Source organism: Equus asinus, chromosome 2 (assembly GCF_041296235.1).
Source record: "Equus asinus isolate D_3611 breed Donkey chromosome 2, EquAss-T2T_v2, whole genome shotgun sequence".
In the NCBI taxonomy this organism is placed as follows: domain Eukaryota; kingdom Metazoa; phylum Chordata; class Mammalia; order Perissodactyla; family Equidae; genus Equus; species Equus asinus.
Genome location: NC_091791.1, coordinates 119,537,170 through 119,560,494, shown reverse-complemented (window position 1 = coordinate 119,560,494; position 23,325 = coordinate 119,537,170). Strand labels below are relative to the sequence as shown.

The window sequence follows — 23,325 nt, the reverse complement described above, 5'->3', positions numbered from 1 at the left end:
CAAAAGTGATTTTAGTTTTAAGTATTCTATTTGTCATTGTTTAAAGAAAACATAAATTAATAAAAAGAAACAAATACCTCTCACCTCATTAACAGCACTATCAACAACTTAAAGGTTCTTGAAATGACTGACATATTTCATTCCTAAAGACCTTTCCAAAAATAAAACAAAATTTTCATACTTAACCATATTAAAAACCTAAGTAGATAGGCTTTGACCCAGGGTATCATTGGAAATAAACATACAAGAGAGCTATTTTCAAGGATCCAAGAAATATATTTCTTATTAGCAACATTTCAGCTCCATATAACAGAAAAGGTTATAGAGATTACACACACATACAAACATATTCACCATTCGTGACAAAGCCCATAGAGACCTGGGGGAAAAAGGGGTTCTTTCAGTGTTGTTCCGTATTAATATTTTCTTTCTCTATTTCCTATGTCATAGATCAAGCTTCCTCCTGTTTTGAAAAACTATTTGGAAAGAGGTCCCTATTTGAGCAGGCTGCACTTTTCAAGTCTGCCAGAAAATGAAGGCACGTAAAGAAGTGACATTCGTACCACAACCAACTCACCTTTCCTTCTCTGTATTATAAAACACTACTGTTTATCAAAAACACTGTTTAACTTGAGGCCTTTTAAAATATTCTTCATTTAGCTGAGGAAACGTCAGCAATTTTTTAAATGATCCTTTTTTTCACTTCCAACAGATAATGAATAAATATAGGGTGATGGCCAAAGATGTTGATGAACATAACACTCATTAAATGATTGAGAAGTTGTTAACATTGAACAGCTGCTCCTCATGATACTGAAAAAAATAAAATGAGGACCTGTTGGAGAATTTTATTAAGGTTATCATTGTTGAATTTCAGAAGGAAATAAATAAAAAAGTTGTGAAGTCTGTTTATCAAATCAAAGCAGTTAAGATGGTAGATTGTTCAGGGCTGGGCTGGGGGTGCAGAGGTTAAGATCGCACGTTCCGCTTCTCGGCAGCTTGGGGTTCACCGGTTCGAATCCAGGGAGCGGACATGGCACCGCTTGGCACGCCATGCTGTGGAAGGCATCCCACATATAAAGTAGAGGAAGATGGGTGCGGATGTTAGCTCAGGGCCAGTCTTCCCCAGCAAAAAAGAGGAGGACTGGCAGTAGTTAGTTCTGGGCTAATCTTCCTCAAAAAAAAAAAAAAAAAAAAAGACGGTAGATTGTTCAAAAGTGAGGAAAGAATTGATAAATGCACTTCATAAAAAAGAGTAAATAATTTCTAACATTACTCAAATACACCTGAAAGTTCATATTTGCTCACATTTAATTGGAACTTGACATTCAATAGGGAGTATAATATCTAGACTTCAATTAGCCCCTCATCTGCTAATGTAAATCCTCAGGGCTGAAAACAACTGAGAGACCTATCCTAGTGTCCCATGTGATGTAGTACTTTTATAATATGTATTCTAGACTTAAATCTATTACAAGATAAGGTAAATCCCTTACTCTTAGCCTGTCTCTTGCAATCATGGTCATTGCTACCTAGCTTCATGTAGATTCTCCCTTCTCTAATGATTGTCTTAACCCCCAAATTGTGCTAAATGTTTGCATATTTAAATACATCACTGACTCAGACATTGCTTTCTGGCTGATCAAGTCCTTGTGTCTAATTGTGCTGACTCAATAATTCTAATTTTACTGTTAACATATGAGACACATTTTTTGCAAACATGTCCAGTGCATATGATCTAAGTAAGACTTTCATTCCATTCTTAATATGATAAATCTCCCAACAGAGGCGACTTGTAATGGATCAGTGTATTCCAGAGGTAGAATTAAAATATTTACTGTTCCCAGAAGAAATAAGTCATTTGAATTCTCAAATTGAAGAGATTTACTCATTAAATACTACGAATTTCCTTACAGGAGTTGGCTCTGTGTGCAGTTACTGATAGAACAACACAACAGCTGTTGATTTATAGTTTGTGTCCAATCTAAGCCACTATCTTTCAAAAAGAATTAACTTTAAGATTAAAATTAAAACTACAAACCACTTGTAAGTGCTCTTAAAAACAGATTTTACTGATTCCAATTTTATTACTTATTTGTCTTTTAGTTGCAGTACAATTTTTTCTTTTTTTAATTTTGCAAGGGATAAAATCGTTTTATTCTCCTAACAAGTTTTTCAACATACTCTTTCAGAATTCAATTCTTTCTATCCTTTTCTATTATTTCATTTATCATAGTTTCTCAATCCACAGAATGGTAAATTCTTCATATTATTAACAATATTACTTTAAAGAGATAATAAAAATACAATAAAAATTAAATGATGTTCCCCTTGTATGTTTTCCTAGGAGACATCTTGTGGGTCTAAGATGCCCCAGCCCATCCACCCTTAGGTAGCATTCTCAGTCAGCTCTCCTCGCTGGGCACCAGCTCCACCTGTACAAAATTAGAGGCTGGAAAAGACAATCTCAAAGATTCCTTCCAGACCTATCATTCTCTAATTCTGTAATTGATTAGCTCCCAGATAATTAGCTGTCGATGATGTGACAGTCACTCATTTTACTACTTTTAGTGTGAATGCTGACAATACACAATATGGAATACAGCTTATGATGAAAATATCTTGATTCCTGGAAGGCAACACAAATTCATTAACCTTTAATCCATTAAATACTGAATACATTTTTCTTGAAGCACTGATGCCAAAAAGAAAAATGCAATTATTGACAAACAAAATATGCATTTTATTAAATTAAACCTTCATATTTAAAAGTCAGTTTTAATTTAGTTCCTGATTAAAAGAGATCTGTTTGTTTGTTTATTGGTCAACTTTCTGAAGCCAATTTTACTCATGGTTTTACATCAAAGCTTTTAGATTTTTTGGAATGTGTAAGTAACTTCCAGACATGCTATAATAGTTCTTAAGGAGAATAACTGTGTGTAAAGCAAGAAAGGAAAACGCCATCCCATGGATTACTTCATTTGCTCACTCAGTCCATATTTGCTCAGGCCACACCAGGCCAGGATTTAAATTACAGTCACTAAGAATAATGTCTCATGTTTTTATCTCTTGTGTCCACTCTTGTAAGATTTCCAGCTCCCTACAAGATCCCCTCCTCTGTATTGTCTCTTTCTTGGGAGAGGAATAGTTTTCTGTACAAACAAACTCGTGGGTACTGTCAGTTATCCTATGAAATCAGCTTTTCTCTTTCTCCTCTCTCCTGGCCTCAAATCATGACACCAATTGCGGTAAGTGACACCACAGCATGATGCAGCCCTGGGGCCTCACTGAGCTAGGGACACAACCACACCACCTTCCTGAAGGAGTGAGGAACAGAGCTCCTTATACAGTGAATCAGAGAGATTTAGAAAGGATCATTCTTTAACAATGGATAAAATAGATTTAAGAGCAAAGATAATTATCAGGAACAAAGAAGCATATTACATAACGGTAAAAAAGATAAATCTACCAAGAAGACAGTGATCCTAAACATACATGTAACAAAATACATGCAACGAAAGAGCTAAAGGGATAAATTCACAAATCCACAATTACAGTTGTGGGCTTCAACACCCCACTCTCAAGAACTGATAGAACTAGTAGGCAGAAAAATGAAGAAGATGTAGAATAACTGAATACTACCATCAACCAAAAAGATTTAATTGATATTTATAGGACACTCCACTCAACAACAGCAGAATACAATGCTATGGAGTTCTATATCATGGAGCCATTGATAATTTTAGCCACAAATTACATGCCTAGTTCTAGAATGACAGTGAGCAATAGTCTGACGGGAGAGAGCATTACTCCGTATTATGCTATTCTACTTCCAGACAAACCAGTCAGCTGCAGAAGAAAATGTTCCAGAGTCAGAAGCTTCAACCAGGCAGAACCATCACTGGTTTTGTCCTTGGGAGGAGTGACTATTTCATTTGACTTTGTATATCCTAAAGCAAGTATAACAGTGCCCCGCGTATAAGAGGTAGATGTCCCATATATATCAGGTTAACTCAATGGAAGATTTTAGTAAATGCTTGATGAGTGAATGAAAGTTGAATGCAAAGATCATTTTGTTTGCACTTTAACCTGATGTGTAAAGAATAAGATTAGTTTTGTGTTCTATGATCTCTTATGACTGCCTATTTTTAAAATGGGTGATTTATAAGCAAAGTAGGTTCCCAAATGAATTTATTAATTTATCAGGTATTTATCAACATACTACCATGTGCCAACTAAAGTGTAGTTGACACAAATTCTCAGCCATCTGCGAGCTTCAGTCTAATGCCAGAAGCAGACCATGAAAAATAATTAGAAGACTGTGTATGAATGCAGTGATACAGAAAGGTAGGAAATGCCACTTGAGAAGAAATATGGCAGGAGGTTTACTGATGTAAAAACTGACCTCTTGCCAAATATGAGCCAATATGTCTTGAGGCAAACACAGTGGAATCCATTCTCCCCTCAAACTCCTTCACTCTATTGAAGAAGATGAAGATTCTGTAGCTAGAAATAGAACTAGAAAAGAAAAAGCCTGAATGTCTGTTCATTCTCCAACTGTATCACCTCTATTGTCATAATATTAATAGCTTATGCTAATTAGTAAACTATATATCTAAATTACATGTTACTAAATGTCTTATATTTTTTATGTAGTAATAACTAATATATTTATCTTTCTATTTGTTCTAATTTTTAAGTTGCATATCTTTGGGAATTCAAATCATGATTTAGAATTTCAGATATTTTAAAAAACACAATAAACTCTGACAAAATTTTTGTCAGGAAAATTAGCCCATTTCTCTGGTGAAATAGTGAGGTCCAGGGAAATTAAATGAGTTTTCCTCTCTCTGTCATTGGTTACAGAGCCTGTCTTCTACTTCCCCCTTGCATACTATACTACAGGTAACACACACACACACACACACAAACACACACGCCCCCCAAAAAAGCTCAGCAAACTGCAGCTACCACATTATAGAAAACACATTATAGGAAAATTTTAGTCTCTAAAATTCTTGAATTAAATATCTACAGAGCTAGGTAGGGAGGAACAGTTTGACCTGCTCTGACATTTACATGTAGCAAAATCTCCAAGGCAACTACAACTCATAGTTCTTTATGCATTAGTGGAAACAGTCTTTATTGTACACAAAAAAAATAAGTCATCAGGGAAAATTTAAGGATCAAACGTAGAAGTTAAAACAAAGTCCTGAGATTCTTCACTAACCAAATGTAGTCTCTGCTTTCAACAGGTTGATAAGTCACCTACTAAAGAGGAAAACAGACACATACAATTTCTGTAATAAATTGATTTCTTTCCTGAGCAGTCTCTCTTCTCAAAGACATCAGAACTGAAAGTATAAGTGCTTTTGTTTTCATTGTCATGGACAGTAGCAAAGCAGAGGAAGGACACAGCAGTGCTTTCTGGGTAGATCACTAGTCAAATAATCTGGAGTCTGTAGTCTAGTGATGAGTTACAGTCTGTCTCCATGGAAACTCCAGTCACACTTGATTATCCCAAGTATGTGAGGATTTTCAGATTTTTCCAACGTCCACAGTGTTCTCCTCTGTCTATCCTGCTTAGTTCCAGGTTCTCCCAGGAAGAAAAAAGAGTGAGGATGCTGCTTCCTCTGGCACTACAGATTCGGTGTGTGTGTGAGGGGTGTGTGTGTGTGTGATAGAGAAAGAGAAAAAGAGAGAGAAAGAGAGAGAGAGATGTCACACATAGAGAGAGTCCTGGTATCTGTTCTTAAATACATAGATGATATTTTATTTATTTTTCTTCTCTATCATATCTTACAGAGTTTCTTACATATCATATCCTATATCTTATAGATAAGAAAAATTGACCATAAGTCTATTTTGTCATGACTTGGATTTCAAGAGTCACTTGGAAAATATTTGGAGAATTTTTTGATGAATCCTAGAGTTTTGCAAACAAGGTTAATTCCCATAGAAGCAGGTCCTGAACTTGCTTCTAAATACATATTTACATAATTCATGACATTGAATAAGATGACTGACTTTTTATGATAAACCCCAATTGTTAATAACAAGGAAGAGAATACTTGTGGATCTATTCATGTATACTGCTTAGTTTGTCCTCTGATTTTCTGAGACCACAAAAATGACTTGACTGAGAACTTTTAGTTCTGAAAAAGATGAACTAGACTTAGAGACTTATTTATTTTTATCTCCCTTACTGAATACAGCTAAAAACCTTGGAATGAGTATATATCCACACACACACATATACATATACTCATATATATATATATATATTATATATATATGAGTATACTCAGAGTATATATGTCAGTATATTCAGAGTATATACTCTGAAAGGTAGGGAGAAGAAAGTAGGTCAGCTAGGGATCCCAAGACTCAAGAACTAGCATGTTGGTGAATTTTGCGGGTTTCTTTTGCTTCATATATCCCAAACAGGATGCTTCAAAAACCTGCACCCTGGAAATGCCAATGGGCATAGACAAAAATACCCCTAAGAAAAGCCTCCTCCCTTTTGCCAAAAGAACAGGGAAAGCAGTAGCCTAGTAAGATAGAAACCTTTTTGATAAGAAACATCCTGCTCCATCAAAACGCTAGGGAAAAATTCATGCCCTGCTCCTAACCCTATCAACAAACCTCTAGTAACAACGAAGTGTGTCAACTCCTCTAAGGTGCTAGCAGAGGCCAAGTGAGAATCCTGGACCTCCTCCCCTACCCAGAAGGAGGTGCAGCCCATCTGCCTCCCCAACAGGATGATATTGGTGGAGGCTAAATGGCCTCCAAGGGACTTCTACTGCAACTCAATCATACAAAGCTCCCCCCCCCCCAGCTCCCTGACTGAGGTATTGGAGGGAGCCATACAGGCAGCCTAGACTTTCACTGCCACCCACTGATAACAAAGTGACTCTGCCCACCAGGGGGTCAGTGAAGATGAGTGTAGAGCCTCATCTTCCATCCCCACCCATCCATGTTCCCTTTTGCCTGACACATGGTTTCAGTGAAGGACTGATAAAAGAAAGGATCCAGAGTTTCATAACATAATTAATAAGTAGGATAAAACTGAGAATCACTCATAATACCAAGAACAAGAAAACATTTCAACTTGAATGGGAAAAGACAATAGAAACCAGCAACCAGATGACAAGATGTTGGAATTATCTGACAAAAATTTGGATGCAGCCATCATAAAAATGCTTCTATGAGCAATTAAGAACAGAGTCAACACAAATTAAAAAAATAGAAAATCACAAAACAAGAAATAGATGATAAAAATAGAACCAAATGGAAATTTTAGAACTAAAAAATATAATAAATAATATAGAAAACTCATTGGTAGGGCTTAATAGATGAATAGAGATGACAGAGTAAGGAATCAGTAAACTTGAAGATAGATCACCAGAAATTACCTGATCTGAACAACAGAGAGAATGCATTGAAAAAGAGGAACAGGGCCTTGGGGACATGTGTACTATAACAAAAGATGTGACGTTCATGTTATTAGAGTCAGGAAAGGAGAGAAGAAAGAGAACAGGGCAGAAAAATTACCAAAACAAATAATGAATCAAACTTCCTAAATTAGGCAAATGTCATTAACTTACAAATTAAAGAAGCTGAGCAATCCCAAACAGGATAAATCCAAAGTAATCCATACTGAGACAAATTATAATTAAACTTTTGACAACCAAAGTCAAAGAAGAACAATGAAAGCAGCTAGCGAGAAAAGAGCATTATGTATACCAGCAATGATCTGAATGACAGTAGATTTCTCATCAGAAACTTGAAAGCCAGAAGGAAAAGGCAAAGTATTTTCAAGACATATCATGCAAACATTAATCAAAAGAAAGCATTAGATAAAGTAGACTTCAAAGCAAAGAAAATTACCAGGGACAAAGAGAGACATTACCTAATAATAAAATGATCAACTTCCCAAGAAGACATAGTGATCTAAATGTGTATGCACAGCAAACACAGATTCAAAATACATAAAACAAAAACTGAAAGGAGAAATAGACACATTCACCGCTATAATTGCAGACTTCAACAACCCTCTCTCAGTGTTAATAGACACTAGTCAAAAAATTAGTATGGATATAAAAAGATAGAACAACACCATCAATCAACAGTACTGAACTGGCATTTGCAGAACTCACCACCACCGTCAACAAAATACATATTCTTTCCAAGTAGCCATCAAACATTCACCTTCATAGGTCATATCCTGAACCACAAAATGAACCTCAACAAACTTAAAAGGTCTTAAAGCATATAGAATTTTTCTGACCACAATGGACTCAAACTAAAATGTAATAATAGAAAGACAATAGGAAAGTCTCCAAACGTTTGGAAATTATGTAATATACTTCTATATAATCCATGGGTCAGAGAGGAAGTCACAAGAGAAATAAAATATACATTCAAGTGAGTGAAAGTAGAAATAAAATATATCAAAATTTGTAGGATGCTGCTAAAGCAGAGCTAAGAGGGAAATTTATAGCATGAAATGTTTACATTAAAAAAGAGGAAAGGTCTCAAATCAATAACCTAAACTCTCACCTTAAGAAATTTGAAAAACTACAGCAAAATATTCCCAAAGATAGCATAAAGAAAGGAAAAAATAAAAACAATAGCTGAAATCAATGAAATTAAAAGAGAAAATCAATACAGAAAATTGATTTAAAAAATTTGTTCTTTGAAAAGATCAACAAAGTTGACAAACACCTAGAAAAACTGACAAAGAAAAGAAGAAAGAAGGCACAAATCAGCATTTGTGAGATGAAAAAGTGACCACCATTACAGATCCCCAGATATTAAGGGGATAATAAGGGACTACTATAAACTTGACACAGAAATTCAATAGCCATACAAATGGATCATTTCCTCAAAAAGCAAAAAATACCAAAAATCAACTAATACTAAATAGATAACTTAAATATCCTTATAACTGTTAAAGCCAATCAAATTTGTAGTTTAAAATCTCCTGAGGAAAAAAAACTCCATGCCTCTATGGTTTCAGTGGTAAATTCTACCAAATATTTAAAGAATGAAGCTCAGACTACCCAATCTCTTATAGATAACAGAAGAGTATGGAACACTTCATAAATCATGTTGTTTAATATAAAAACCACACGAAGAGTATAAACACAAAGGGAAAATACCAATATCCTTCATGATCATAAATGCAATAATCCTCAACAAAATATTAGGAAATCAAACCTAGCAATATATAAAAAGAATTATATACCACAACCAAGCAAATTTTATTTCAGGGATGCAGTGTAAATTAAAAACACATTACAATTTATAATCACTAAAAATGAAATACATAGGTATAAATCTAACAAAACCTATCTGGGGCTTGCATGTTGAAAACCACAAAACACTGATGGAAGAAATCAAAGATCTGAATAAATTAAGAGACATACTGCATTCGTGCATGAGAAGATTTTTCTATTTTCAGATGTCAATTCCCTCCAAATTAATCTGTAAGTTTAATATAATTTCTATCAAAATCCAATAGGTACAGTAAACTTTATTCTAAGTTTATATGGAAAGGCAAAGACACCAGAATATTTAAAGCATTTTTAAAAATGAAGAAGAATGGTCGGAATCACTCTACCTGATTTCAAGTCTTACTATACAGCTACAGTAATCAAGGCAGTGTGGTACCGGCAGAAGAACAGAAACACAGATCAAGGGAACAGATTAGAGAACCCAGAAACAACCCCACAAATGTATGACCAACTGATTCTTTTTACAAAAGTACATAAGCAATTCATGTGAGGAAGGATAATCTTTTCCATTTACAGTCCTGGAGTAATTAGATATCTATAGGAAAGAAAAAAAAAAAACCTAAAGCAAAGTCTCACACTTTATACAAAAATTAATTGAAACATGATCATGGATTTAAAAACAAAACTACAAAGCTATTAGAAAAAAACGTAAGAGAAAATCTTCAAGACCTAGACCAAGGTGAAGAGTTCTTAGACATGACACCAAAAGCACAATCCACAAAAGAAAAAAAATTAATAAATTGGACTTCACCAAAATATAAAACTTTTGTTCTGCAAAACCCTATTAAGAGGATGGAAAGGCAATCTACAGACTTAGAGAAAATATTGTCAAACTACATATCTGACAGAGGACTTCTATCTAGAATATATGAAGAACTCTCAAAACAACAGTACAAAACAATCCAATTAGAAAATAAGCAAAAGACACTGACAGACATTTCACTGAAGAAGATATACACATGGCAAATGAGCATATGAAAAGATGTTCATCATTATTAACCAGTAGGGAAAAGAAAATTAATGCCATGATAATATATGAACGCACCTATTAAAATAGCTAAAATTACACTTAAAAACATAGTAACAACACCAAATACTGGAGAAGATGCAGAGAAACTAGATCTCTCATACATTCCCCATGGGCTTGTAAAATGGTACAGCCACACTGGGAAATAGTTTAGTGGCTTCTTTAACAAACAAATTAATTAAACATACCCTTACCATATGATCCAGAAATCGCATTAATAGGCTTTCATCTCAGAGGAATGAAAACTTAGGCTCATGTACATAACTGTACAAGAATGTCCATGGCAGCTCCCTTTCTAATAGTCAAAAATTGGAAATAATCCAAATATCTTTCAATGAGTGCATGGTCAAACTCTAGTACATTCATACCATGAAATACTAGTCATGAATAAAAAGACCAAACTATTGATACAAACAAGTTGGATGAATCTCAAGAGAAATATGCTGAGTGAAAAAAAGACAATCATTCCATTCCATTCCATATTATCTCATTCATAAAACATTCCATATGGTTACATTCCATACGATCCCATTCATAAAACATTCTTGGTGTGGTTATCAAGGAGAAGCAAGAGGAGATCTCCTCATGATATCTTTGTGGTTATGGAACAGTCCTGTATCTTCACTGTGGTGGTAATTACAGACACCTACACATGTAACAAAATTGCTTAAAACTATACACAGACACACACAAATTAGTGCCTGTAGATCTGGTGAAATCTGAACAAGATCTATGGGTTGTACCAATGTCAATGTCCTGGTCTTGCTATTGCCCTATGGTTATGCGTAATGTTTCCCCTGGGGGAAATGGGGTAAAGGGTACCCAGGCCTTTCTGTTCTATTTCTGTGATTTCCTCTTAATCTAAAACAATCTCAAAATAAAAAGAAAAAATAAATTAAAACAATGGCTTAATTGCCTTTACATTTCTTCTTTTTCATTGTTTAACAATAGTAAATTTAGATTGCAATTACACAAAATTATAGTAGTTAAGATGGAAGCATTTCGTAATCATTATAACTAGTGTTGTGAAGCAGAAAATAAGGAGAAAAAGCAGAGAAAAGGCTAAATGCATTACAGAAACCAATGTCAAGTTATCAATAGATCATTATATAACTAGGAGTTTATATGTCCTGGAACAATGAAAGTCTAGGAATATTTTTGTACTTATTCCTCTAATTACGCCATCAATCTCTTCCAGTTAGGCACCAGGACTGAGTCTCAGAGTCAACAAGGAATTTATAGTGACTAATAACAATTTCTGTCTTCATAATTATACTATAGGAACTAATTTGCACTCAAATGTCCATACCCTGCAATATTACACGGTGATTAGGAAAAAATAAAAACAGTGAACAATGGGGACGAGGGCAAGAAGGTTTTAAAACAACAGGTGGTCCATCTGTCATACTTTTATATAACTACGCGTAGACAGCTTCTTCTGAAAGCATTTCATTTACTCTGCCTCCTTCTCAAAGAACGGCCTTTCTGGACTTCACCAAGGGAAAAAAAAAAAAAAAAGAAATTGCAGAGCATCTCTGATTTTTTGCTGGTCTGAATCTTGACCCACTGTTTTTCCCAACCCTCATCAAAGGAGTTGCCTCCTTCCCTGCTACAGTCAACGATGTCAACCCTGGGCCTCAGAGACTCATCTCACCCTGACTTTCCCTTTCTTGAGCATCTTATTTGCCAGGTTCTGATTTTTTCTTCCTTCTCTTTCATCTAAACAAACTAAAAACTTCTCCCAGATAGCCAGTCAACCAAACAAACTTCTGTTTCTATTTTACCTGGCGAAAAAAATAGTATAGAATAGAACAACCCAAGTAACACTACTACAACCCCAGCAAAAGATGTTATTCCAATTACATGGAGTGACATCTACACAGGGATGTATAAAATATATGTCTCACAATCTGAATTCAGAGCCTGCTTTGTCTTTCCTGTTCTGAGATGCTACAACCAAGATGGCAATGCAGGCCTGCATCACACCACATTTGTTCACTGTAGAACGAAATTCCTAAAACAAAATTTGCATCATTCCCATATTCAAGTCTCTTGGTAATTAAGCTCAGCCTTATTTCTTAATATTTAAAAATCATAATATGATCCACTGAAGCTTTAATGCACATGAGGTGATATGCTGGGAGCTTGATGACATCTCACTTAATCCATGCAATAGCACATTCTGAAAGACTGAACCTACAGATGGACAATGGCCGGACGACATATGACAATGGAGCTCTACATCACAATCTCTGCAGCCAACAGTCCAGAAAGCTAAACTCAACCTTTGCAACCATTGGCTAAGAATGGTCAAGACTTGGTGGGTAACTGCCAGCTTCCTTAATTTTTGCCCCTACTTCTAATTCAGGGGAAAGCCAAATATGCTCCCTAAACCAATCACGTACAGTGCCTAACTTTAATTAGCCCACTTCCAGCTTCTTCATGCCAACAACTTCCAATCAGGGCACACCTGAAGCCATCCCTTTTTCCACCATAAAATTCTCCCACTGCCCTGCCTGCTTTTGAGTCTCTGCCAAACTCAAGTGACTGTGGCTGACTCCCTTGCTATAGCAAGCTCTGAATAAACAGCTTTGCTTGTCCATGTTTGAGTGGTCTTATTTATTTCCACAAGTTCTGCAATCCAGCAGGATCATCTGCATCATTTGCAGACACAGAGAGCATGACCTGGAGTGGACAGAAGCTTGCCGAATGTCGTTATTGCCTAACTTGATGCCCAACCATTCTAGTCTCAGAGCCCCTTACTTTCTCTGACATCTCTGTGCTCATTATCACTTGCTCTCACTATTAAATGATACCATGAGACTTCTTGTCAGCCCTGCAATCACAGAAATCAGTGGCTAATTACTACATTTCTATTAACGACCTAATTTAAATGTTCAGAGTTTTTCTGTTTGTCGTAAGAAAAGTTATACCAAAACCTGGCCACAAACTGAGGACAGCTGACCATTTGCCTAGTGGCATTTGTAAGAAGGTAACATTCTCTTTTACATCTCAACAAGGAGAGCAAGAGTGATGAGCACTGGGAACTATCAGAAATTGAAGCCAATCCCATTGGGAGCAGACCTGGCTGGTCTGGTTGTTGTCGTTTGAGGCAATTTCCCAATGAGGGCTGTACTTTCCTGGACATTGCTCATAAAACACCATTTCTTCATGCAGTTCACAAAGGTTATTTGATTCAATAGGACCAGTTACAAAGCTCCATGTCAACACAATGTTTAAGATACTAAAAATCTTGTTATTTTAGGATATTTAAAATATTTGTTATATGCAAAGCTGGTCCTACCACCCACAGTGGGGGTGGGGCTGCATGTATAGCTCAAAGGGATAATAGGTAGATTTAGAAAGAGCTGTAAGATTTTAACAGTAACACTCAAGTATAAGGCAAAAGCTCAAGGCTACTTGCTGACAACCTTAAAATGCATGACTGCACACTTCCCTAACATCTCTGATTGTAACAAGCATGGTTGAGTTCACTAGTACACTTATCGAGGCGGGACTCCTTAAGTTTTTCTGCTGCTGTAACTCAGAGGTCACAGATGCACAGACTCATCGTGCTGCTGCAGCACACCGTGGCCCAAGTTCAGGAAATGTTGAGCTTACTACAGGCCTTACCCTGTCCTCTTGCCCTTGTTAGACTTCAATTCCTAACACTTGGCATTTCTATGGCTTTTGCCTTCACATCTACCACAAACATTTTAGTAATTCAAGGACTTGTAGGGGAATGTACAATATTTAGATAAAAGATTAAAAGTTGGGGCATTTAAGACTAATTTATTCTTTCATGAAAATGATATTACTTGTCATGACTAACTGGAATGTTGTTTTAGATAGGATGATATAATAGTTGTTCAGGCACTAAAAGTAAGAAAAACACCATCCATACGTAAGATCTATGCTTTATAAGAAGGCAGGATGGCAAACAGGATTAGGTGATTTGCTTCCCTGGATGAGGAGGTGAGTCTTTGAGGACCAACACCACACTCTTTGGGTAGTTAACCAGCATGACAAGTAGATGTACCACGTAATGCACATGAATTGTCACTTCAGATAATTACTCTATCCTTGACACTATACACAGTCAGGGCTGTGTCCTCTCAGAGTATTCATGTATCTTTCTCCAGAGCTGTTTTTCTCTGAATCTTATTCCATACAATAATTTCTATGAAATGATAACACAAGTTCCATGAAAAATGTGTCTATTGTCTAATAACATTGGGCTACAATGCCCACCAGATGCTCCAACCCCACCAAGATTCACAGGAATTTTGGTATATCAAAGACTCCACGGAGTCCTGAGATTACAAAACAAACAAGAAGTTTTACTTTGTTTAATTCAGTGCTTCACAAATATCTCCACATGCAAACTTTTCTCATAGACCACATGTTTATGTGGACCACTCATTGCATGGCGCTAGCATGTCTCAGAAGGTGTTCTAGACACGATGCCAATGTGTGATATATGGTGCTTTCTGGCATTGGACGAGAAGCAGTAGGCAGATATCAGAACAGCCCCTATTGATCGTTGTCTTTTATTATTCACAGCCTTATAAAGTCCCCTCCCACATTCTACCAGGGCTGGTCTGTGTGACCACAGAATACATCACAAGTATCACACTATAAAAGGCTGTGGCTCTCATATTAGACTTGCCCTTTCTTGGATCTCTTGCACTGAGGCAAATTGGCTACTACGTTGTGAGGAAGCTCAGGAAGCCTATGGAAGGATACGTACACTCAGTGAGGAGCCAAGGCCTCATGTCAACAGCCATGTGAGAGAATTTGGAAGGCGATCCTCCCTTAGTTGAACCTTCAGATTGCTTGGTTGTAACGTCTTGAGAGCCCTTGAACTGGAATTTCCAAGCTAAGCCTCTCATGAATTCTTGATCCTCAGAAATTATGATCCTAAATGTTTGTTCTTTTAAGCTGCTAAATTTGGGGGAAATTTGTCATGGAGCAATAGATATCTAATATACCAGATGATTAAGAAAGGCTGAGGAATATTTTTAGGGTTCTACCACGGGGGAAGGGGCATGCTCATTCATTCAAATCAAATGTGCATTACCCTAACACCAGGAGCCAGGCACTGCTCCAGCACTGAAATACAGCAATGAATTAAGCAGACAATCCCTTCCTATATCTTACAATCAGGTGTCCCTTTACTTATGGATATCATTAGTTGTCCTTCAGAATCTCTCAGTTCTGCAGTACTTGCACTCCTAGTTGCTGGGGCCCAGCTGATCCCACTTCCCTGTCTCCCATGCAGCACAGTGTGGAGGGGCGACTGATTCACCAGTGAACTGGAAGCAGCCCATGCAACTTTTGTGTCTTGGGCCATCAGCTCCCTCCTCTATGCTTCCTTTTTTCTTTCTACCAACTGAAACTCAGACAGACAGGTAAAGCTATAACAGTGCCCTTGGATATGATGAATCGAAACATGGAAGGACCCTGGGTCCCTGAATGATTGCGTGGAACAGAGTCACCCCACTGACCCGATGGCTCAAGTCAAAGCCATTACATGAAAGAGGAATAAAAATAAACTTCTATGTTTTTTAAGCTCCCAACTATTTGATTTCTTTGTTATAGCAGTACAGATTGCACTTTATTGATACAATTTATGATCACAAAGTATAGAGTATTAATCACATAATTGAGCTAAACCGTATATAAAGAAATGTGCTCCAAGTATCAAACAGCATTCCAAGAAAACGCTATCTTGGGTTTAGGAGACACATTTCTCTTTCTGTCATTCCCCCTTGCTCACTTCTCTATTTTTTATGAGGGTAAAGCAAGGGTTAAGGGTCAGCAAACTTTGGCCTGTGGCCAAATCTAGCCCATCTGAAGTTTTACTGGAACACAGCCACGCCCCTTTGTTTACCCCTAGTCCATGGCTGCTTTTGCACTACAAATGCAGGCGTACATAGTTTGGACAGATCATCTGACCTCCTGGCCTAAAATATTTACTCCCTGGTGCTTTGCACAAAAAGTCTTTCAATCTCTATTGTAGAGTATATGGTTAGTTAAATACTTTGTTGAAAACATTGCACTATTAACATATTATTAAAAACCGCAATGTCTAAAAATTCACTTGCCTTGATTCCATTTTGGATCTCCAAGCAGCCAGTTTCTTCTGTTAGTTTTTTAAGGGAGAAAAACAAAATGTGCAATGTTTTTCTGAAGCACCTTCTTCCTGAATGAGACTGAAGCAAGACCCCCTCTGGTGCTCAGCAGCTGTCACAGAAGTCACTGGATGCTGCACTGTGGGCCACAGCTGCTCTAATTCATCTCCTTCCCCAGTCTTGAGGTGCAGGATTCAGCCCTGACTCAGCAGTCAGACTTTTTAAAAAGAGCTTAGAGTAGGTACAATCATAGATCTATCTCTTTGCAGAGGTGTTGGAAAATATACAAAAAGGATCCTTATGTAAATTGAGCTATATCCATTAAGATTAGAGGGAAATTTCAAAGCTAGTTATTATGATGAAAAAGGCAGGCTTTACTGGCAAAGCTTACATGAGCGTTATTCTTCAAGACCTCCCTGGAGCCTGCATATATGTCCTCTGCCCTCTCTCTCTTAGCTCTTGATCTCCTACGATGCTGCACGTGGCTGCATCACATCCTACGAAGGTGCATCACTCAGGTGGGCTCCCCGGCCACCTACACATCCCCACTTCAATACATTGTTACTAACAGAGGATTATAGAGTGTCTTGTTTTCTTACCATGTTTGTGACTGACATGCTTGGTCACCTGCCACCCAACCCTCTTGGTGGCAGCCTCCCCAAGGGTGAGGCCTGGGCCTCATTTACCCCCATGTCCAGTGCCTGGCACATGGCATGCCACAGCTCCCAGCTTATGACCCATGCAAACAGTGAGCACATGGGAGCCTGGGTGATGGCAGTGAGAGGCTCACATAGGGAGGCATTTCTGGTGGAAAAGCCAAACACATCTCAAAGGGCTGCCTAGTCTGTTTGGAGAACTGGGCTCAGATGTCAGGACCAGTAATTTTAATGGGTAGGGCTACAGGGAGAGCACTAAATCTGTGGAAGAGCCCTTCTCCTCTGTCCTCTCATCTACTCCTTGGTGTCTTGAGGACCTCACTGGCATGGAAGGAGGGACACAGAGATGAACTTCTATAGGTTCAGTGTTTCCCCTCTCTGCTCAAGCTCTATCTCAGTATTCACAGCATTTATTATAACTATATATAGTTATATAATATATATATTATAAAACAGATAACATGTAATAACAAATTATAACTATAATATATATTATAAATATTTTATATATACTTTAATAAATTATAAATATAATAAAATAGCAACAAATAACCATCCTCATCACCCAGCACCTTGAATTCACCCTTTGAATTTCCTTTGCAGCTTCCTCCTGGGACAGTTCCCGGCCACCCATCTCCCCAAAAGAACAGCCAAGTTAATCCATTCCCCTTACACATTTTGGTATTGGATAATGACTTCATGGTACATCATCTGTAAGTGGCATTTTGCCTCTCCAACCACCTGGCTATGGTTTCTGTGTTGAAGAAGCAGAGCTGCACGACCAGGTGCCAACAGACTCTGCTAAACAAAACTGGGGGGGCCAAGCGCCATGCCCACACTAGCACCTGTGTTCTAAAAGCATAAGACAAAACTCAATTAGTAGGTATCTGCATACATCCTTTGTATAGCTCTTCCCTCTTGTAACAGATATGTTACAGATCTTAGCCTAAATGCAGTCATTCATAATATTAACAGAGGCAAAATGGATTCATTTTTCTGAGTGGTCTGTTTTCATTTTTTTAATACTGTTCTATACCACTGCTATTTTGGATTCTATCTGGAATATTCATTATTTGTCCCTGACAATAGCTCCCTTTTAGGTAATGGATTTTTGAATTTCTACAAATTTTGAGTATTACGGGAGTGACTTTTATAAAAGAGGTAGTAGTGGAAGTATTCAAATTTAAATGTTTAAGAACCATTTTCCCTTGGCTTTAAGGTTATAGTTAATATTATAACTAATATTAGTTAGTAACACATTTTTCAAGATACTTAAATACGCATATATCGTTATAACAGATATATTAATCAGGAAATAAATAAAAAAGGATCACTTAATTGCCCTTCACCAGACCTTCAGAGGTGTCTTATGATACATCGTCCTCAGGCTGATTTCAGGCTGAATCATTCTTTCAGTCTATAAGCATATCTATCACCTCTTAGTGTCAGGACTATGCAAGTCCTGGAACACAAAAAAGGAAATACAATTGCTAAAGCAGTACCTTCAAGAGTTTTAGAGACTTGCAGTAAGACAGATATGCAAAAATTCGTTTAAAATATGATGCTTGCCTGGGGTGAAGTTGTACAAAATGCTGTAGAAGCATAAGAGGGAGAACACCCAAGTTAGTGGGAGTGGAGGTGCTGGTTATTAGAAGATGCGACTTCAGGCTGATGCTTGAAATAAGAGCAGGAATTTTCTGGAGAAACCTAGAGACAGAAGGCATGCCGGGAAAACAACAGCATGTACAAGAGAACAAGGTTATAAGAACCACATGTGGCTTAGAATTGTTAAATTGGGCAAGGGTGTGCAGGGCAGGGGAGCCTAAGCGGGGAGCAGGATGAAGCATGCTAGCAGGAAGATCAAGAAAGCTGTTGGCTCCAAATTAAAGATGCTTAGATTTTACACTGAAATCATGGAGGAGACCATTGAGGAACTCTGGGTGAGAGAAGCTGTTCTGGCAGAGGATGAAAGATCAGGGAAGCAGAAGAATGGGCATTGCAGTAGCCCAGTTGAGAGACTATGAGCAATGGAAGGTGGTAGAAGTGAGGACACACTCACTTCCAGTGTTTGAAAGACATTGGGCATCAGTGAATGAAGTTTAGTGATCCCTGAGAAAGGGAATCAAAAGAGATGACTCCTATGGTTGTCCTAAATGACTGCCTTAAAAGATTTTCCAGGCCTTGGGGCAAGGAAGGGAAACCTTGAGTTGAGGAGATTCAGCTGAGAATCTGGAAGACTCAGCTGGCTAGAGTTTGCAGGACAGAGTACTAGAAGAGAGAACTGCACAGGGAGAACATATTTAAAATGAATAAAAATGAAAACACAACATAGCAAAACATGTGGGATGTACCTAAAACAGAACTGGATTTTATTATTTATTGCACTAAGTTTATTGCACTAAAGGCAATATTAGAAGAGAGATCTCAAACCAATCACCTTAGCTTTCCCCTTAAGAAACTGGTAAAGGAATAGTGAATTAACATCCTCTCCCTGACAAAAAAAATAGAATAAAAAAAAATTATAAAGTTCAGGGTGGAAATCAATGAAATAAAAAACAGAGAAACAATGAGAAAATCAACTGAACCAAAAGCTGGTTCTTGGAGAAGATTAATAAAATTGACAAACTTGTAGTCAGACTGATCAGGAAAGAGAGAAGACAAATTATCAGTATCAAAAATGAGAGAGGTGATATCATCACATATTTTCTTTAACATGATTTATGTTAAAAGGGAAATAAGAGGAGATTAAAAATGACTTTGCACCAATAAATTGACATCTGAGATGAAATGGGAAAATTCCTTAAAATTTTAAAATTGAATTTTCAGTTAAATCCTTCCCAGAAAAAAACTCCAGGGCCCTGCTCCATGGCCTAGTGGCTAAGTTCAGTGCTCTCTGCTTCAGCGGCCTGGGTTCAGTTCCTGGGCATGGACCTACACCACTTGTTGGCAGCCATGCTGTGGCAGCAACCCACATACAAAATAGAAGATTGGCACAGATGGTAGCTCAGGACAAATATTCCTCAGCAAAAAATAAAATAAAACCTCCAAGCCCAGATGGCTTCACTGGTGAATTTACTCAACATAAAAGTAAAAAATAAACTACCTATAGAATTGGTTTTAGACACACACACACACACACACACACATATATATGTACATATATACACCTTCCAAGAAAACTTCAGAGAAGGGAATACTTCCCAATTCATTATACAAGGCCAGAATTATCCTGATATCAAAACCAGAAAAAGACATTACAAGAAAAGAAAATTACACAGCGATATTTCTCATGGAAATAGACACAAAAATTTTAAACACATTTTTAGTACATTGAATCCAATAATACATAAAAAGGAAAATGAAGCATGATCAAATGGTGTTTAATCTAGAAATGTAATGTTGGTTTAACATCAGGAAGTCAATTAATGCAATTCACCATATTAACAAACTAAACAATAGCATAGTTATATCAGCAAATGCAGAAAAAGAATTTGTCAAAATCCACTTATTCCTGACTTAAAAAAAAAGCTCTCAGTAAACTAGAAATAGAACTTCCTTAATTTGATAAACAACATATATAAATCCTTGAGTTAACATCATACTAATTAAGAAAGACTAGATGCTTTCTCCCCAAGACCTTGAACAGCATAAGGATATCTGCTATCACCATTTCCACTGAACTTCATACTGGGGGTTCTAGCCAGTGCAATAACACAGACCCAGTAGATAAATAGAAGACACACAGACTGGGTAAGAAGAAGTAAAAGTGTCATTATTTATAGATAACATAATTATCTATGGAAGATTATACAAAAGCATATTAGCAAGGTTGCAAGATACAAGATCAATGTCCAAAAATAAATTGCATTTTTACACACTAGCTACAATTGGAAATTCAAATAAAAACAATGTCATTTACAATACCATCAAAAATATGAAATAAATGGTCATAAATCTGACAAAAAATGTGAAATACATGTATATTGAAAACCACAAAGCAATACTGGGAGAAATTAGAGAAGACTTGAATAACTGAAGAAATACATTGTGTTTATGCCTCAGAAGACTCCATATTAAGATGTTAATTCTCCCAATGGGTCTTTTGGATGCAAATTGACTTGATGCATTCGTAATCAAAATCCAGGAGGATATATCTATATGTTTTTTTTTCTGAAATTGACAAACTATTTCTAAAGTTCATTTGGGAATACAAAGCACCTATAACAGCCAATATAACTTTGAAAGAGAAGAACAAAGGTGCAAGATTAAGATGCGATTTCAGGTTTATTTTCAAGCTATAGTAATCGAGACAGTGTGATAAAGACAAATAGATTGATGGAGGGAACAGGACAGAGAGTCCAGATATAGACTCATACATATATTTATAACTGATTTTTTGGTAAACATAAAAAGACAATGCAGTAGATAATCTTTTTCAGCAAATGATGGGGGAAAGTCAGATATTCATAAGCAAAAAAACTAATCATAATAATGCCAATTCATACTTCACATCACTTAAAAACATAACCTCAAAATGGATCATTCACCTAAATATAACACCTAAACCTCTGCAACTTCTACAAGAAAACATAGGAGAAAACCCTCATGACCTTGGATTTGGTGATGTGTTTTTAGATAAAACACAGAAAAGCACCATCTGTGTAAGAAAAAATTAAATAAACTGGATTTTATCAAAATTAAAAACATCTGCTCTTCACAAGACACTGTTAAGAAAATGAATGACAAGCCACAGGGAGAAACACTTGCAATGCACATATTTGATAAAGGGCATGTACCTAGAATAAAAGTGCTGACTTTTATTCTCTCAAATCTTTTCTCCTAATTGGGGACAGAACGGTCCCTTTAAAATGCATATCTGTTCATGTAATGCCCCTGCCTAATGCCTCCAACATTTCCCTTTCCTCTGGGCATAAAGCCTGAACTCCTGGTGGTTCCCGAGCTCTGGGTGCCTTGGTTGTCATCCAGCTGTTACTCCTGCTATGTCTCAGGTGCTCACCCTTTACTCTCTAACCATTAGGCTTTGCTGGCTTTTCTCAGTTTTTCCAAAGGTCCTGTGTCTCAGTTTTTCCACACCTCTAGATCCTCCTTCCACTGTCACCTCCAAATAGAATGCTGCCCCCGTCTCTACTCCTCCCTTGCCCAATGGCTTATTCACCTCTCAGCCCACAGCTCAGACTTTACTCCCCACAAGAGATCCTTGTTAATCCTTTACTGGACCAGGACATGGGTTCTCACAGCATGCTGTGCTTCTCTTTTCCAGTACTTGTTACCATTGTAATATATGAAGCAACAGTCTGTTCAGTGTTTGTGTACTCAACATGCAGACCATGTTCACTGTCTCAGCATGTAGCATGGCCCAACATATAAAAAGAATTAATACATATTTGTTTAAGAAATCATAACCGAACACTATTAACTTGGCAGAAATGAATCCTAGGCATAGAATTTTTGGTTCATAAATTTAAAACAAAAATAATTCCCAAAGATAGAAAGAAAATGAATGTTTTAAGTATTTTGTTTTCCATCTATTCATCAGATGTTCCATATGCTCCTAAAATGGCAAACAACAGGCTTCAGTGGCTTGTTTGAAAAAGTGTTTGACAAGTTCAAATCTCTTAATGTGGGGAAATATCTGACTATGAGTCACAGTAGCATTTCTGTCATAGACTGAATGGCTACTGGAAATTAGGACCTGGTAGCTTAAGCAGAATAGCATCACACATTTTAGGTTAATTTTCTTGGGACTTAATACAGCCTACAGATGACTGACCACTGGGATTGAGATCAATGTCTCACTAAACTCAAGGAAACAAGATTCTGGCTATGACCCCACATTTCCATTTCTCTGTATAAGCCTTAGTAGTACATTTCTCATTGATGCTCTTTCAGGAAAGTGTATGGTCACTGTCAATCTGGTCCTCACCACTGAGGCACCACTGGCATTCTGCACCATCTGGGAGAGGCCCTAGCTTTGATGTGAGCAGGCTCTGATGATTCCATTTCCAAAGAGCAGTTCACTTAATATGTATCCATGGCTATGATGGAATGAGAGCCCAGTTGACTCAAAACTAGTAGCTCTCACCTGTGCCAAACTGATACAATAATCAATTGAGGAACTGTATATTTCTTTTGTGTAGAAAATAGCACTAGGCATAGTGAAGAAAGAGAGAAAAGACATAATTTGGTGG

The 23,325-nt window shown here is 37.0% G+C and overlaps 1 protein-coding gene across 1 annotated transcript in view; it reads right to left on the bottom strand.

Annotated features, from left to right (window-relative positions):
- GABRG3 (gamma-aminobutyric acid type A receptor subunit gamma3) overlaps nt 1–23,325 on the bottom strand; it is a 591,608-nt gene that overhangs the window by 289,416 nt on the left and 278,867 nt on the right. The window lies entirely within an intron of this gene.